This window comes from Somniosus microcephalus, chromosome 7 (assembly GCF_052327205.1).
Source record: "Somniosus microcephalus isolate GS21.2 chromosome 7, FLI_Smic_1.0, whole genome shotgun sequence".
NCBI classification, from domain to species: Eukaryota; Metazoa; Chordata; class Chondrichthyes; order Squaliformes; family Somniosidae; genus Somniosus; species Somniosus microcephalus.
Window position 1 is genome coordinate 260,183,789 of NC_140993.1, and position 19,117 is coordinate 260,202,905.

Genomic DNA, 19,117 nt, shown 5'->3' on the forward strand with positions numbered 1-19,117 from the left:
TATTGGTGGCTTTTCTGAATAGTGCTGGAATGGGTCAGTGAATGCAGTGTCACACGTACAGCTTGTCGATACTGACACGGGGCCAAACAGCAGGAAGATAGCTCTTTTCATTCTTGTCAAACTGTGCTGTGACAGGAGTCGGTGACAGTTACTGAGAGGGGAAAGACATGAAACAACATGAGCATAGGGGGGAAAAAATATCCTTGCAAGTGCATTCCAAAAGCCCAAGGCTCCTTGCAGTTAAGCCGCGGAGAATCAATGGACAGGGCCTTATGGAACAGTTTTTCTGACTCAGATCCAAGTGGCGGCTCCCGCCGATATGCTGAAGAAAGTAGAAGCCGGACTAATCACTGCTGCACTTCCACGGAATGATGCTCTTACGATAAACATTCGCGACAACTTGTGACCAAAGTACTGTTACAACACTAATTGTGCATGAAAGGTGACCTGCAGCAAAGCAGCAGAGTTCAGTTTCGATAGGCCTGGCTCTCAAGTAAAACCATGATTGCTTGTGACAGAAGACATCCATGCATCAACCATCTTTTAAGATTTGTGACATTACTTTCTGCACTGTAAGATGATGCAGTAATACAAGTGATGTGCCACTGGTACAATTGCACTGGGCTTAAAAGCAAACACCTAAATTGAACTGAACGAAAGATTAACTATTTTGGGTCTGTTGTACACAAAGAGCAGTATTTACATTAATAACTATTAGAACTATTTCTAACCCATTTAAAACAGGCAATAAGTATAGTCATTACTCATGAGTTAATGGTATGCAAATTTTGCAAAATGAAACAAGATTAATATCAACAGCCATCAAGTATATAAGAGGGATAATTTTATGAAGCCTATTTGTTATGTCCCATACTGGTAGTGTTTTAGTGTGTGCTGCACACTTTAAAAGATTCAGCAAGAGCAAAAGATATATGCACCACTGGATCTCAAGGGAAATTCAAGGTACTGTATTTGTCTACCATGTTCCTTTAATGACTAATGGCTACCAACCTTCAATTAAACCTTCTGCTCAAAATGTGTCTTTGTTGTTAAAAACTCTTGGCACCATATATCATTCCTTGCTATTCCTGAAGGACACTTTGTATGTGGGGGGAAAAAAAAGTGAATGAATTTATAATGGTCTTACAGCCTAATAATAATCTCAAGTCAAAGGTTACAGCGGGCAGTAGCCACTTGAGAATAATACAGCTTGAAAACCAAAATAATGGTTACACTCTATTACATATAATCAATGTTGGGCTAGTACAGCATTACAGGACACAAGAAAAGGCCCATTACCAGTGACAATGGAACGGTAAGTACGAGCTAACTCGACCACAAAATGAGGTAAAAAAGAAATAGAATTACTGTAAGAGGGAAACTCAGGCTGCGAAAGGCTGGTCCTTTCTCTGCGTCTACCACAGCACACAGCAACCACACTGTTCCCCTCTTGACAACAGACTGCAAGTGTCAAACTTTGTGGGGTAAACCATTTGTCATCTTATCTGTCCTTTAGAAAAAGGTGGGCAATTCAGGCATTCTAATATTGATTTCTAAAGTAATGCTATCATTTTGCACAGGACACAGACTAGTGGAGTCATTAATGGGAGACATGGTAAATACACTCCAGAAAAATATAAAACTGGATACCTATAGAATCCCCATTAAAACAAGCTAACGACATATTGTAAAAAACGGTAATCTGAACCTGGTCATATCAATAAAACAAAATGAAATAAAACAAGCAATCTGGTATGCCACGTACATTTTAAACACAATTGTTGGCAAAATTTGTTACTTTTTTTTTTAGTGGTATCACATTCCGTTAGAACGATAGTGTTCTGCAAAATACTACTTTGTCACCTCCGCTTAACAAATCTTAATTTGATATTTTGCGTCACGTATAAAAATATATAATTTTTCAATCTTTTGTTTGCTTCATTCATCCCTTGTTCTTAAGGAAAAAAAAAATCAGAGGACCTGACAGACAGCAGAAATATGGATAATCATCATTATGAGCAATAAGTGAATTATTTTCCTGTTAAACATTACGACTCAAAGCAAACATACCCAGCGAGAGCTTGAATTAATCATGGTAAATAGAACTCAAAAGACTAGTTGCTTAATCAATGCCAGGCTTCCTCTCATCTGGCATCAAATCGCTCTGCACATTCAAAACAAGTGCTGCAATCTGCCAGTTTAGTCAAGCCCAGAGTGCTGCAAAAGGGTGGCACAGAGAGAAGAGGCCAGATAATTACAGAATCATTTTTACACTGACAACACAGCCTGCATGAAATCGGAGCTCATTCATTGATGAGAATCAATAGTTAGTATGGTTCCCAGCTTCATGTTTTATTTATCATGTTTGGGTGCTCCTCCCAGCAAAACAATCCTTGCAAACCTGCTTGACGCTAGGTGGAGGATCAACTGAGACACACTGGCAGGCGTGTAGTGTTCCCAACTTTTGCAAAGTTGCAAAAAGACTACCGGGTTTAAAAATAACAAACACACAACCTTGCAGAGACCACTTTAAAAACATTTTTTTTTTTTTTAAAGATCCTGTATGTTCTCGACACTGAGCAATTTACCGCTCATATGCTCGTGGAAAGTTATTTTTCAACCATCCAGCAGAGAAAAAAAAAAATCTAATCGGAATACTGGATATCTATCATATTTTAGATTTACTCATTATCAGTTCAGAAACAATTTCATGGAAACTAAAAATGTATTTTTTTTCAATAAAGTAACTATTTACTATTCAGCAATTCGCAAATGATTCAAATTTTAAGACAGAGAATGGTGCAGTTTCCATTATTCGACTAGACTAAAGTTTTGTTCCATATCAAATATCTAAGTTTTGTTATAGCTGCAATGATGTACTTCTTTGACTTTGATTATTTTAATCTTGCATTTTAATTCTGAAGTGGAAGATAATACAGGTTACACTCACTCACATTCAAAACCAACACACAAAAAGGGTGCAAAAATTGTTAAAGGAATTAAGTCAGTTTTCTACATTACTTCACACAAATCATACTTAAGGCATTAAGTTAACAAAGCAAATGAAAAATACTAACAGATAAAATGACAGTTATCTGCAAAAACTCATAAATGCTCTTTCTGAACAACTGTAATAATTGCATTTCATTCTGTCATTTTGCATATAATTGCTCACTACAGTACTTTTCTTCATAGAAGCCATCAGTTCCCCACAGCGCCCGATGCCAAATATAAAAAACATACTGTGACCAGAGACTTGTACTTCAGTTAGCTTTCTAGAATGGAGAAATTGACAAGTTAATTTTTGTTGTAATCGTGCTACTTCCACAGTAAAATAAGATTGTACAGCTGTACCAAGTTATCTTGACCACAATTAAATAAAGTCCTTTGTGAAGATTAATTGTACTAAAGCAACTACAAATGCAAGGTTAATGTCTTCACATCTTTACATTAAGCAAAACACCCACCTCTTTTCAGCTCATCCGCTGCTGAAACCCTCATCTGTGCCTTTGGTAGACTAGACTATTCCAATGCTTTCCTGGCCAGCCTCCCACCTTCCGTAAACTTGAGCATATCCAAAACTCTGCTGCCCGCACCCGAACAGGTTCCATTCACCAATCGCCCATGCTTGCTGGCCTACATTGGTTCCCGGCCTGGCAACACCTCGAATTAAAAATTCTCATCCTTGTTTTCAAATCCCTCCAAGGCCTCGTCACTCCCTATCTCTGTAACCCCCTCCAATCCTACAACCCTCCGAGATCGCTGCGCTCCTCCAATTCTGGCCTCTTGAGCATCGCCGATTTTCATCGCTCCATCATTGGCGGCCGTGCCTTCAGCTGCCGAGGCCCCTAAGCTCTGGAATTCTCTCCCTAAATCTCCCTATCTCTCTCTTCTCCTTTAAGATGCTCCTTAAAACCTACCTCTTTGACCAAGCTTTTGGTCACCTGTCCTAATATCTCAAGTGGCTCGGTGTCAAACTTTGTTTGATAACGCTCGTGAAGTGCCTTGAAGGGCATTTTACCATGTTAAAGGTGCCATATAAATGCAAGTTATTGTTATTGAATAATGCAGTCCGAAAGCTATAATGCTGAAGTGTGGAAACTTTGACTAAGAGACTCAAACTCAAAATCCCACTCTCAACTACCATTTGCACTTGACCTTCCCAGTGGAAGAGTGTGTACTGGTCTTGGTCAAGCTGTCTAGCGTAAATGGAAAGAACTAACAGTGGTGGGGAAAGTACCTTTCTGACAGCCTTCTAGTGGAAGGAACAAGGAAGATCGTGAATAAGATTTAATGGAGATATTTTAAACCCTACAAACTGGCTGAAGAACATAACCCAGAAAGGGAGAGAAAATGAAAAAAATATATTTTTTCTCCAAAATTAAACAAACTGCAGTTATTTTACATTGCTGCTTGCAAAATTAAGACCATCGATATGGATATTATATGAAACTTCACGCCTGTTTATGCCAATGTTCTAATAACACTCCTATGCAAAATGCATTTCTAACCTAAACCGGGGGAGGGAGAGAGAGAAAGACTGTAAAAAAAATAAAACTGTGTAAACATCTTTCGATTTTATTTGAATTATTTTAAATTTGCACCAAGATGGAAAAAAGATGGGTCAAGCTTGCCCATCCAGACAACAGTGCAATCTTGTACACTGTTCACCCGCTCTATAACTGTGCAATCTGTTCGAAGAGGCAAGAAACCAGAGAATTTAAAAAAACCTGCAGCCAGTTGCGGAACAACCCTGGGAAATTCTTCGCCGATTCCCTAAGGCAATCAATCAAGGCTCCAGGAGACTGGCATAGCTCCTCATAATTCCAGCTAACTAGTAACTTACCCTCTATAACTAGAAATCTCCTCATCTCCACAGGAGATTATCAAGTTCCCTTTTAAAAGGACTGTAGCAAAACCATACCTACGGCATGGTTTGCTAGCCTGTTCCAGAGGGCAGTGGCTTTTATGAAAATAAATGCTCCCTGGCATCTAATCCAATTCGTTACCTAAGGATTTTGCATGCATGCCCTGGAGTTCTACCATCCCTATCGACCTCAAATAATTTATCTAATTGAATTCGATCCAAACCCTTCATTTTAAAAGCTTCAATCACCTTCCCTCTAAACCGGCGTATCTCCAAAGTAAATCTCTGAACTCGCAGAGCCCACCCTCGTAACTAATATCCGTGAGCGGTCTGCACAGAGCGGCATTAAACGGAGTGCACTTAAACAGAGTGTTTTATTTGGGAATTTGAAAAGAGTGGGAATTTGGAGAAGAGGGGGAAGGGGTTGCTGCTTTTTGCCTACACTACTTGTAGTGCTTTGTGTTACAGGTAGATATTTAATTTCAGTACCCATAACTTGATCAAGTAAGTAGTCAAGAAATTGAACTGTAAACTAAGTTACTTAAATACAAATTTAATTAAATTTAATTAAATAAAACAAGGTCATATAGGAATGGCAGTGCAGGTAGTGTGCTGCAACTGCAGCCTGTGGGAGTTTGTGGGGAGCATACAAAGGTAGGTGAGAAAGCAAGTTGTGAGGAGGTCTCCTTACCTAAGGAAGGATATACTTGCCATAGAGGGAGTGCAATAAAGGTTCACCAGACTGATTCCTGGGATTGTCCAATGAGGAAAGATTGAGTAGACTAGGCCTATATTCTCTAGGGTTTAGAAGAATGAGAGGTGATCTCATTGAAACATACAAAATTCTTGCAGGGCTTGACAGGGTAGATGCAGGGAGGATGTTTCCCCTGGCTGGGGAGTCTAGAACCAGGGATCACAGTCTCAGAATAAGGGGTCGGCCATTTAGGACTGAGATGAGGAGAAATTTCTTCACTCAGAGGGTGGTAAATCTTTGGAATTCTCTACCCCAGAGGGCTGTGGAGGCTCAAGTCATTGAGTATATTCAAGAGAGATCAATAGATCTTTGGATATTAAGGGAATCAAGCGATATGGGGACAGTGCAGGAAAGTGGAATTGAGGTAGAAGATCAGCCATGATCTTATTGAATGGCAGAGTAGGCTCGGGGGGCCGAATGGCCTACTCCTGCTCCTATTTCTTAGGTTCTAATGTAAGGTTAGCTAATAACCTGGTGACATACCCTACTTTGCATGTTCTCCAGAGCCTCAACATCCTCCACCACGTGAGGGGACCAGAACTGGTAATATCTGTTTGGATGTACCAGAGCCTTATACAGCCCATGTACAGTACTTTTCATTTTGTACCGGATGGCCCTTGTAGTACAACCTAAAATCTGACTTGCATTCCCTTTAGCCACCTCACACTTCCTATGCACCTTTAATGATGATCAACTATTACCCACAGACTTTTTTTGGATCCGTTATCCTTAACAGGCATTCCCTGCATAATACGGGAAGAGGATTTCCCCCATTGACTTTTGGACAGTCACAAGGAAATGCTGAAAAATGAAAAGCCAGGGAAGGAACTGAAACATTGCGTACTCAATAGGTATTGAACCTTTTGAAAATAGCAGGACCCCGATACAAACTTATGCCCAGAAAGAATCTTCAAACCTTCCAACTATACTTCGTGATTTGTCAGTTGCCATTGCTTAAAAGAAACTCAAAAATCCTGCCCTTTTCTGTCTAAATGAACAGTGCGGGTTCTGATGCACGTAATGTTCTTTAGGTGCAGAAAGACATCTGTGAGGTAAATTCAGCCATCCCATTTTCCCAGTAAGGACCTTTGCTCAAAGGCAGTGCGCTTCTGAAAATCCGGGCAACAGCACTTCCTGAGGGCTCTTTGATGTGGCTTGTGCAGTGGATGATGTGGCTTGTGCAGTGGATGATGTGGCTTGTGCAGTGGATGGTGTGGCTTGTGCAGTGGATGATGTGGCTTGTGCAGTGGATGATGTGGCTTGTGCAGTGGATGGTGTGGTTTGTGCAGTGGATGGTGTGGCTTGTGCAGTGGATGATGTGGCTTGTGCAGTGGATGGTGTGGCTTGTGCAGTGGATGGTGTGGCTTGTGCAGTGGATGGTGTGGCTTGTGCAGTGGATGATGTGGCTTGTGCAGTGGATGATGTGGCTTGTGCAGTGGATGGTGTGGCTTGTGCAGTGGATGGTGTGGCTTGTGCAGTGGATGATGTGGCTTGTGCAGTGGATGATGTGGCTTGTGCAGTGGATGATGTGGCTTGTGCAGTGGGTGTGTCGGAGTGTTGGATTTACCCTAGCATGCTACGGTTTGTAGCTCTCCTCCTGTTACATTGGGCTGGAGAGTAAATACAGTATGCAAACCAAAAAGGCCCCGTTCAATCTCGGTCCGTGCAGAGTTAGATCATCTCAGCCAAAATAAAAAGGTAGGAGCAACTGGCATTAGCGGGGATTCCTATTGTCCAGTGATCCTGGCTGGAACTGTGCAAGTGCGGGTTTGGGTGGCAAGACTGAGCTTGTCCATGACGCCCTCCATCATGGGGGCGGGGATCAAACAGTCAGTCAGTTCGCACCATCAAGCCGCGCACATGGACAATGGCTACCTGCAGAAGATACCAATGTGGGACTGGCACAGTGGAAACAGACCCCAACAAGAAGTCAACACCTTCAGGAGACAATGGTGGGGGGGGGGAAATTGGCACGGAAAAGATAAATTGACAAGAGTAAATATACGGCAACGCAAGAGCTGGTGACAAGAAATAGTCAGAGTATTAAGGTTACAACCAATCAGAAACAGCACATTGAATCTGCAGGTTCCTTCCCCCGCACCACTATAACCAAAAAAAACTATTGTTGAGGGCATTTTTTTTTGCTATTGCCAAGTTCTTTTGCTATGAAACTTCAAAGGCTCTCATACTGCAACTGAAATAAAGTTATTCAATATGGTATCTTTAGCACCCACCTGCTTTTTTTTTAAAATTTTTTTTAAGTTTAATGCTGTGCCATCTTCAAACTAATTATTGTTTTATTCAAAACTTTATGCTGTTGTGCAGATGTAGTTGATAATAGAGACTGCAGTTTTTGCAAACGTATTAACTTCATTTGAATTTTTATTACCTTGTGCTCAACTGAAGTGCAATTCATTTGTATGCTTTTAAATGAGGGTTAAACATAAAACCGGATGATATATGGTAAAGACGATTAAACAGATGTAAACTTAACTGTAGAAAATATCTTAACCACTTGTGGTGGTAATGTAATTAAGTCTAATGATCAGAAGAGGGGAAAAGAAATTGTATAGTATAAATAGAGACTTTCATAGTTTTATGAAGCAATTTTAATTGATTTCAAGTCGAGTTTTAAGTAATTCAAAAGTCATTATGGCAACTGCTATACAATCAAGGGATTACATTGCAAATAATAGCCTGAATAATTTGGTGACCATAAAATGATATGTGAGTATTGTATACGGTGTGTGAGCGAAGTTTAGCATAACATATATAACATATACCAACACTAATTGTATTCTTAAGCAAGACTGTATTTTTAAATTCAAGGAAATAATAGTAACATTTTATGCTTAATCACATATAAAAGGCTAAAAAATGCAAATGATGAATAAAAGTAAAATTAAAATGTTGTTAATTAAGTCTCACTAACAGTTTAATTATAAAATAGAAAAAATCTAATGACTACAGCCCACATTTTATCAACCACTTTCAATATAACTAGTTCATCTCCCTGGCATTGCTAAAAGAAAAAAAAGAAAAATAAATTGTCTCTCTCTTCCCATCTTCCACTCTCTAATTCTTTCAGTCTTTCATTTGTTTGTATTGCACTTTTTCTCTCTCCCTTTTATCTTTCTTTGTGTGCTTCTCACACACTTTCATTGTCATTTCCACATCTGTATCCCACTCGCTTCACATTCTTTAAGGCTTTCCTTCCCTGTCTCTACATGCCTCTCAAGCACCGGCTCTGTGTGTTACGCTTCTTGTTGCATGTCTCCAACCATGCGTGCCTCTCGCAGTTTCTCACTATTTCTCTGCATGTCTGTCTCTTTCTTCCTTTCTGTCTCTCACTTTCTCCTTTTTCTCACAACTCCCACAGAGATCTGGAGCCAGATCCAAGGCCCTATAAGACCCACTCTTCCAGCCCTACAACCCTCGGAGATCTCCGCCCTCCTCTAATTCTGACCTCTTGAGCATCCCCGATTTTCATCGCTCCACCATTGGTGGCTGTGCCTTCAGCCACCTAGGCCCATAACTCTGGAATTCCCTCCCTAAACCTCTCTCCCCTACTTCCAAGACGCTCCTTAAAACCTACCTCATTGACCAAGCTTATGGTCATCTGTCCTAAAAGATCCTTTTGTGGCTCTGTGTCCAATTTTGTTTGACAACACTCCTGTGACGTTTTTACTACATTAAAGGCCGCCAATGGTGGAGCGGTTAAAATCGGGGATGCACAAGCTGCCAGAACTGGAGGAGCACAGAGATTTCAAAGACCCGTGGGGGCTGGAGGAGGTTACAGAGATAGGGAGGGGGCGAGGCCCCGGAGGGCTTTGAAAAACAAGGATGAGAATTTTAAAACTGATGCATTGCCGGACCGGGAGCCAGTGTAGGTCAGCAAGCACAGAACTGACGGGTGAGCAGGACTTGGTGTGCGTTAAGACACGTGCTGGAGAGTTTTGGACGAGCACAAGTTTATGGAGGGTGGAAGATGGGAGGCCGGCCAGGAGTGCGTCGGAATAGTCCAGTCAAGAGGTAACCAAGGCACGGGTGAGGGTTTCAGCATCAGGTGAGCGGAGGCAGTTAGCATAAGCAAATCATATGAAAGATTTATTGGTCATACATGATTTCCGTGGACCAGATTGCAGCAAACGGGAATTTTATATACATCATGGTTACAATTTGATGTTAGTAATCATAAATCCATCTACTTAAAATTATTGCACGTTCCTCAATTAAAATACAAACAATTTTCTTTGGAATAAATTGAGATGAAGAAGATATGCTTATAGTCAATATAGTTGCAAATAACAGAAGTCATATTTCCATCAGAAACAAATTTGGACTTGGTTATTGCTTCTATTACACGGTCAGAATCATAGGCTTGTTAAAAGCCTATTAAAAGTTTGTTTAGAAAATTTCAGTGTCAAAACACTTATACCAATCTTGACATTTAGTTGAATTTAAAAAAGTTAAAACATAATTTGTAAATGTTTGTGATGAAGAATAATGTAAGCTTATATTTATATAGGAAGATTTTCTATGGGGCATTTTTCCAAGTATGAATGAATGAACTTGCAATTCTACTGCGCCTTTCCCGACCTCAAGACGTCCCAAAGCGCTTTACAACCAATGAAGTACTTCTGAAGTCAGTCATAACGGCACAGAAGGGGGCCATTCGGCCCATCGAGTCCGTGCCGGCTCTCTGTAGATCAATCCAGTCAGTCCCATTCCCCCGCTCTATCCCCGTAGCCCTGCAAGTTTATTTCCCTCAAGTGCCTATCCAGTCTCCCCTTGAAAACATTGAGTGTCTCCGCTTCCACCACATCCGTCGGCAGCGAGTTCCAGGTCCTCACCACTCACTGAGTAAAAAAGTTTTTCCTCACATCCCCCCTGTATCTCTTGCCCAAAACCTTAAATCTGTGTCCCCTAGTCCTTGTACCATCAACTAGTGGGAACAGCCTTTCCCCGTCTAGCCTATCCAAACCCGTCATAATCTTGTACACCTCTATCAAATCACCCCTCAACCTCCTTTGCTCCAATGAAAACAAATCCAGCTTCTCCAACCTGTCCTTGTAGCTAAGATCCCCCATCCCCGGAACCATTCTGGTAAATCTCCTCTGCACCCTCTCAAGTGCCTTCACATTCTTCCTAAAGTGTGGTGACCAAAACTGGACGCAATACTCCAGCTGTGGCCTAACCAGCGTTTTATAAAGGTTCAGCATAAATTCTCTACTTTTGTACTCAATACCTCTATTTATGAAGCCCAAGATCCCATATGCTTTGCTGACCACCCTCTCAATATGTCCTGCCACCTTCAGGGATATATGCACATTAACTCCCAGGTCCCTCTGTACCTGCACACTCTTTAAAACTGTGCCATTAAGTGTATATTGCCTCTCCCAGTTCCTTCTGCCAAAATGCATCACCTCACACTTCTCTGTACTAAACTCCATCTGCCACTTGTCTGCCCACTCTGCCAGCCTCTCTATGCAGTCGATTGGCATCATCCTCAGTTTGCCACACCCCCAAGTTTGGTGTCATCGGCAAATTTAGAAATTCTACTCTGTATTCCAATATCCAGGTCATTTATATATATCAAAAAAAGCAGTGGCCCCAGCACTGACCCTTGGGGAACACCACTGTCTACCATCCTCCAGTCTGAAAAACAGCCATCTATCACAACTCGCTATTTTCTGTCCTTAAGCCAATTCCTTATCCAAGCTGCCACTGACCCACCTATTCCATGAGCCTCAATTTTGTTAACCAGCCTTCGATGTGTAGTCACTGTCGTAATGTGGGGCCCCAAAACAGGTGCAAAGGTCAGAGAAGTAGCCTGAACTCGTTATATATACAGGATTCTTTATTGAAGCTCTCTATTTTTCATGGTGTGGAGATGCCGGTGTTGGACTGGGGCGGACAAATGTAAGAAATCACACAGCACCAGGTTATAGTCCAACAGCTTTATTTGAAATCACAAGCTTTCGGAGCGCTGCTCCTTCGTCAGGTGAAGTGGAGAGATGCATAAAGACACAGCTTATATAGTCAGAGAATGTCAGATGTTTACAGGTAATCTTTCTAACTGCCATTTATCACACCTCGGCAGAGAGATAATCACAGCAATCAAAGGTGTAAATGGTGTCCAAACAGGTCAGTCAGGAAAACATTACATCAAAGAACAATGAGGTGGGGTCACAAGGGGTCAAATGTTGCAGATGCTGGGGTCTGTATGAAAAACATTTTTTTTGCTGGAAATCACAGCAGGTCCGGCCGCATCTGTGTAGAGAGAACAAGCCAACGATGACTCGAGTCTGGATGACCCTACGCCAGGTGGGGTTACATGTAGCGTGAAATGAACCCAAGATCCCGGTTCAGGCCGTCCTCATGGGTGCGGAACTTGGCTATCAGTTTCTGCTCGACGATTTTGCGTTGTCTTGTGTTTCGAAGGCCGCCTTGGAGAATGCTTACCCGAAGATCGGAGGCTGAATGTCCTTGACTGCTGAAGTGTTCCCCGACTGGGAGGGAACACCTGACTATATAAGCTGTGTTTTTATGCATCTCTCCACTTCACCTGACGAAGGAGCAGCGCTCCGAAAGCTTGTGATTTCAAATAAAGCTGTTGGACTATAACCTGGTGTTGTGTGATTCCTCTATTTTTCAGGTCAACTCGAATTGACACTTCGGTATCCCTAGAGAAGAAATTTCATCAGCTTTAGTCAATTTTCTTTTCTGAATGAAAACATCCAGGGAAGGTGTTGGGGGAAAAAATTAAATAGAAAATATTTGTCCAACCAATAACTATACGGTGCAAAAATGTGATCACAATTTCGTCTTTCTAAAAGGATGGTCTCCTGCATTGGTTCAGCGACAACATGATTTATTCATCATTATTTAAAAAGGAAACAATCAGTCTCGCGACGTATCACTACTGTATTAATAAAGTCAGTGCACCATTGACACTCGCCTGAAAAAAAAAATCCACTTCAAAAAAAAAATCCTGAGTTTCTTATAAAACAATAGGCTGATCAATCCAAGACTGTAGTTTTTGAAGTGATATGCAAACAACAGCTAGCATACACGTTGGGAGGTTTTTCACTTAAGCCAGCAAATTGCGTGTCTCGTTCTACAAAAATGCAAGTCGGATGCGGAAGCGAATCTGGACGACAATTAAGAACATATCACACTGACCGTGCTATTTTGGATTCTTCTATGAGCAGATTAATGTTCCCTTTTCACTGCAAATCTAACATCTTAACTGCAGATTTGCATATCTCAGTCATTTTGCACAGTATCTTGTAAAATCGTGTTTATTTTTTTGGGATGACAACTTTGGGATTTTATTCCCCCCCTCCCACAACCCCCAAGTCAAGTACTGAAACGTAGGGATGATTATCAGCAAATCCTCTCCGACAGGCCCCAAGCCTGCTGAGGTAATGCAGCTGACAAACTTTGATGCGCCATGCCCGTACACATTATGTTCACGTAGTGTGTACATCTGGGCACCCTTTATGGCGATGCAGCAAGCAGCCAATCATTTATTCCACTCTAATTAGCACACATGTAAATCCCCGCAAATCAAGCTGCTCCCTGTGTTACCATTGTGGCAGCCATACAGCAAGCTGGCAGGACATGTGGAAAAAAAAAGTGCGAGGAGCAACTATTTGCTTTGATTCGAGCCTTCCATCATGCCATGGTAGGGCCCCCCTGATCCTGACTGTAACCAGCCCTCGCCTTCAAAATGCATCACAGTGATATAAGAGATAAAGGTCATCAGGCAGATCTTTGATTGGCCAAGATGCTTTGATTCTTTGCAAGCTTAGATAGTACACCTGAAGGGACATGCTTCCGTAGTTTAAAAAAAACAAAAATAGCTGTGGCTAGCAAAAGTCATCGTTATCCTTGAAATGTCTTGCACAGCACGCAGCTTATAATAAATTAGTGAATCGCTATTCCAGACTGTGCCCTGCACCAGCATGCACTGTAAGTAAACAGAACACCATTTTCCAAATTGTCAACTTTCCAACATATACAAGCCACGTGACTTTAAAAAAAAATACACATATGTATCGTGAGAATTTCTATTATAATTCATTAGAACAGCAAATACAGCATAGAAGCTCAGCAAATTTGTTGAGATACTAATCCAGGCTGCAAATAATCCTTACTCGCACTTTCAGTATGGCTCTTTCATGGCCCACCTAACAAATCAAATCAGGATCACGCTTGGTTACGACCGCTCAACGCGGGAAGTTTGAATTAAAGCATTGGCTTAAGGTCGTGTACAAAATAGGTTTTGAAAAATATAACTGAATAGATTTAAGTATCAGTCTTTGCAAACCTTAGCCTTTATAACAAATAGTTAACAACACTATTTTTATTTAAAAAACAACTTCTACACAAAAAGTTTTCAAACACATTAAATTTTAGGAAGCATTTGAAATTAATGAAAACATTTTTTTTTTTTTTTTTTTTTTTAAGTCTTTCTCCCATTTCCTCCTGCCAATCGCATTTGCTAATCTCCTGGTTTCCAGTCTGTCCTCAGTTACGAAGATAGCCAGCTCTCAGTAATACAGGTAGACTATCCTTTATCCGAACTTCCGAAAACCGAAAACCTCTAAAAACCGAAAGTTTTTTCGTTCAGCGTAAGTCGTGCGCACGACATGACCAGAGTGGCGCACGACTTACGCTGAGCAGGGCAGAGGGTCACAGAGTTCCCTCCTGGGTAGGAGATTGCACGCCGAGCCGGGCAGTGTGAAGAAGGTACCGGGAGAGTGAACCCAACAATACAGCGGCCCGTCCAATAGCTGCAGCGGCCCGTCCGATATTCTTTTCTCCCCCCGACCCGACCCGAACCGCGGCCCGTCCGATATTCTTTTCTCCCCCCACCGCCCCCCCCGACCTGAAACGCGGCCCATCCGATATTCTTTTCTCCCCCCCACCCCGTCCGCAACCTGACTCCCGACCTGATTTGCGGGCCAGCTTAGTAGGAGTCAGCCGATATCCGGCTTTCCAGAGAAGCAGGAAGGGGAATGAGACACGGAACAGTCGCAAGAGGTAGCCTGAACTTTTAAAATTTATATTAAATACAAATTTCCCAGTCTTATAATAATACCTTCTGAAATCCGAAAAATTCCGAAAACCGAAACTCAACTGGTCCCAAGGCTTTCGGATAAGGGATAGTGTACCTGTAATGCTGTTCCACAGTTCTGAGGTATGCTTTTTCTCGAATAAGATGGACAGTTTGTGACATGGTAAAATTTCCTACTAAGGATGCGAGACCGTTTGGCTGATGCAATTTGGGATATATGTTTAGGCGCCGGCGTGCAAGGGTCATCTGGAGCCAAGTGGGCTGAATCTTGGCCCCCAGTGGCAGCTCTACTCACAAAGCTTCATTAGTGAGCAAGGCTGCCTGGTCAGGTCATCAATGGTGCCTTGGAGTACTGCAAATACGCCTCACTCAGCTATTAAGTTTACTAACCTCCAGTCCTACAGCCCCCCCGAGATCTCTGTGCTCCTCCAATTCTGGCCTCTTGCTCATCCCTAATTTTAATCACCGCACCTTCAGCTGTCTGGCTGCTAAGCTCTGGAATTCCCTCCCTAGACCTCTCGGTCTCTCTACTCCTTTAAGATGCTCCTTAAAACCTACCTCTTTGACCAAGATCCTATCCTAATATCTCCTTATGTGGCTGGATGTCAAATTTTTGTCTGATAACGCTCCTGTGAAGCGCCTTGGGCCGTTTTACTACATTAAAGGCACTATATAAATGCAAGTTGTTGTTATTAAAGAGGGTTGACATAGTTACGGGCTTCCATCTCTTCCACTCCGTACAGAAGCTGCTTACCTCCTCCCATGAGGAGGAGCATCCTTAGCTGGCCATCCGACAAAGTGTCAACCGTGACTCAGTGGGTAGCACTCTCGCTTCTGAGTCAGAAGGTTGTGGGTTCAAGTCCCACTCCAGAGACTGGAGCACAAAAATATAGGGCACTCCAGGGCAGTACTGAGGGAACGCTGCACTGTCAGAGGTGCCGTCTTCCAGATGAGATCTTAAACCAAGGCCCTGTCTGCCCTCTGGATGTAAATGATCCCATGGCACTATTTCGAAGAGGAGCAGGGGAGTTATCCCCAGTGTCCTGACCAATATTTATCCCTCAACCAACAGCACGAAAACCCTATATTATCTGGTCATTCTCACATTGCTGTTTGTGGGAGCTTGCTGTGCACAAATCGGTTGCCATGTTTTCTACATTACAACTTCAAAAGTACTTCAAAATGCAAGTCTTTCTTTCTTCCTAACTGACAAGTAGAGGTTTGAACCCACACCAGGCGGACAGTGGTTACTGGCCGCTCCTCGTAAACAGCACCGTCAGTTGAACACCATGGTGAGCAGCACAACTCACCCCGAGATGTGAAGGAGCATTGCCACTATCCTCCTGACCACAGCATGGACACATATCATAGCCCACAGAACAGTGCTTCCACCAGTCAGACGTGCAGAACTTCACCTAGTTGCCTCTTTGCAACCTAATCATGCTAGCACTAAGCCCTGGATATACAAATGTGATTTCTCAGGTAACCAACGCCTCGATTTTAAAATCCTCATCCTCTTGTTTGAATCCCACCATGGCCTCGACCCTCCCTTTCTTTGTAACCTCCTCCAGCCCTACAACCTTCCGAGAACTCTGCGGTCCTCCAGCTCTGGTCTCTTGTGCATCCCCCCACTCCAGTCACCCCAGCCGTCTAGTCCTCAAGTTCTGGAATTCCCTCCCTAAACCTCTCCACCTCCACTTGCTCCTTTAAGACCCTCCTTTTGAGTCTATTTGAAAGTCTATTCAACACGTTGGTTCCTCTTTGTGTGTGAAGAATTTTCTAATATCTGTCCTAAAATTATTTGTTTCCTCATTTCATTGAAATTATCCCTTGTAAAGTTATATACCAGGCTCCTGGTCTTTGGTTCTTCTAAATCCCACATGCTAAACTTTATCATTCTGCATTTGCTGTCACCTAGGGGTGCTACAACTTCCATTTCGTGTACATTTCTGGGTCTTTTACGAATACCAGATTAAAATGAACATTGCCTCTCAGGGCTTCCTTCACACAAGTGTGTCAAGAAGTGGTCATCCATTACCTCTGCCAACTCTGGCTCTAAACCACTTGAATTTTTTCAGCTCATTTTAAGTTGATTGAAGTCTCCCCTTAAAATAACATTCCTGTTTGTACAACCCTTTCAGTCTCTTCATGGAGCAAACTACCCTTTTTTTTTTTAAAAACGCCAACCTGGTACTCTATCGCATACCCCACGGTTAGCTGGGATTTTTTTTGCATTAGAGTGATCTAACAACAGTGGTACATTCTATAACTTTCAACCTCCCAAAGGAACATATTTTAGCTCCATGATGTCCCTAGCAAATAACATTTGACCACCTCATTTTTTGTCCAATCTTGTCTTTTCTAAACAGTCTGCACCACTGAATGTTAAACTTATTTCTATTCTCTGCATTTAACCTGAAATAAAAGTCCCATGATATCAGTTATCTACTGCCACAACAGCCTGTATTTTCAGCATCTTATTTCTAATGCTTCTGCCGTTCATGTATCTTCATCTTATTATAGATTTACCGCCTCTCACGTCCCCTTGTTTCTGCCTATTTGGAGTCTCGGGTACATGTGCATCTCTCTTAGGGTTACCAACCCTCCAGGGTTGCTCTGGAGTCTCCAGGAATTAAAGATTAATCTCCTGCTGCAAGCAATCCAAGTGAAAAATCATCAGGACAATAAAAAAGTGTATTTTTTTTTAATTCTCTTTGAACACTTTTGTTTACTAGTTAAGAAAATATTGGACATGGGAAAAAAGGCTGTTTGACTGACAGTCAAGAATCAGCCAATTGGGATCCAATTGGCCATGGGGAGGCGGGGCACTGTGAGGATGGACATGCTGGGCGGCCAATGGCAGGAGTGTGGGGGCGGGGCAGTTGGAGGCAGAGAGTCACGTGATGACACCTCCAGGAATATGCCCAACCAGAGTTGGCAACCCTAATCTCTCTTGGTAAGTGACCAAGCCTACCTACTGACTGCCTTCTACCCTATGATCGGTCTCATCTGGAATCCGATTTTCCCTGTACACTCCACTCCAACCTGTGTCAGCCGTGGCTCAGTGGGTAGCACTCTCGACTCCGAGTCTGAAGGTCGTGGATTCAAGTCCCACTACAGAGACCTGAGCACAAAATCTAGGCTGACCAGTGCAGTACTGAGGGAGTGCTGCACTGTCGGAGGTGTTATCTTTTGGATGAGACATTAAACCCAGGATTTGTCTGCCCTCTCAGGTGGACGTAAAAGATCCCATGTCACTATTTCGAAGAGCGCAGAGGAGTTCTCCCCGGTGTCCTGGGCCAATATTTATCCCTCAACCAACATCATTAAAACAGATTATCTGGTCATGATCACATTGCTGTTTGTGGGACCTTGCTGTGCACAAATTGGTTGCCGCATTTCCTGGATTACTACAGTGGCTACGTTTCAAAAGTAATGAGTTGGCTGTAAAGCACTTTGGGACATCCTAAGGTCGTGAAAGGCGCTGTAGAAATGCAAGTTCCTTCTCCTTCTTTTCGCCCGTCTCTTTTAAATGGTTTTCTGTTGCTGCCTCGATGCTCCTCGAAAGTGTCTATGTCCCTGCTTGGTTTAGGTGTAGCCCATCTCCCCTGTAACAGTCCTTTTTATTATGGAAGTTGCATTGTTCTGTCCTAGCCATAGTACCAGCCACTTGTTTAGCTTCTCAATGTTGTTGGTGAATCCCCTCCTTTCCCAAATATTGGAAATATACAACAGCTTGCATTTATTTAACACCTTCAATATCGAATCACATTTAAGGTGCTTTGCAGAGGTGTAATGAAACAAAAATGGACGCCAAGCCAAAGAAGGAGCTAGTAAGGGGGGGGGGTGGCCAAAAGCTTGGTCAATGGGGCGGGTTTTAAGGAAGGTCCTGCAGGAGGAGAGGAAGGTGTATAGGTAGAAGGCATTTAGGGAGGGTATTCCAAAAGCATGGCGTCTAGATGCCTGAAGGCATGGCCACCAATGGTGGGGCAAAGGGAGGGGGAGATGCACAAGAGGCCAGAGCCGGCAAAACAGAGAGATCAGTGGGGTGAGATTGTAGGGCTGGAGGAGGTTACAGAGATAGGAAGGGGTGAGACCATTGATGGCTTTTAACAGCTGTGCTGTGCCCAAGGCTTTGGCATGTTTAACTTGCTATTGTGGGTTCTTTTCTCCCGATGCTGATAAGCTTCCGCTGGAGTCTATGTCCCAACGTAATCCGTGGTATGAAGTTAAACAGTCCTCTATGCCCTTCTGCTTTGATATATTAGGATTAATAATTTCAGATTCCGAGGTCGCAGCCACACCAGTGATAAACATTAAATTGGCTGATTCAGTGCAAGTCATCATGCTCAGGTAAGATGGGAAAATAATGCGGGGGGGGGGGGGGGGGGGTGAAGAGTACAGAAGCAAT

General features: G+C 42.6%; 1 protein-coding gene across 4 annotated transcripts in view; it reads right to left on the minus strand.

Annotated features, from left to right (window-relative positions):
- Nucleotides 1-19,117, minus strand: part of znf407 (zinc finger protein 407) — a 659,746-nt gene that overhangs the window by 497,968 nt on the left and 142,661 nt on the right. The gene's annotated exons all lie outside the window — the stretch shown is intronic.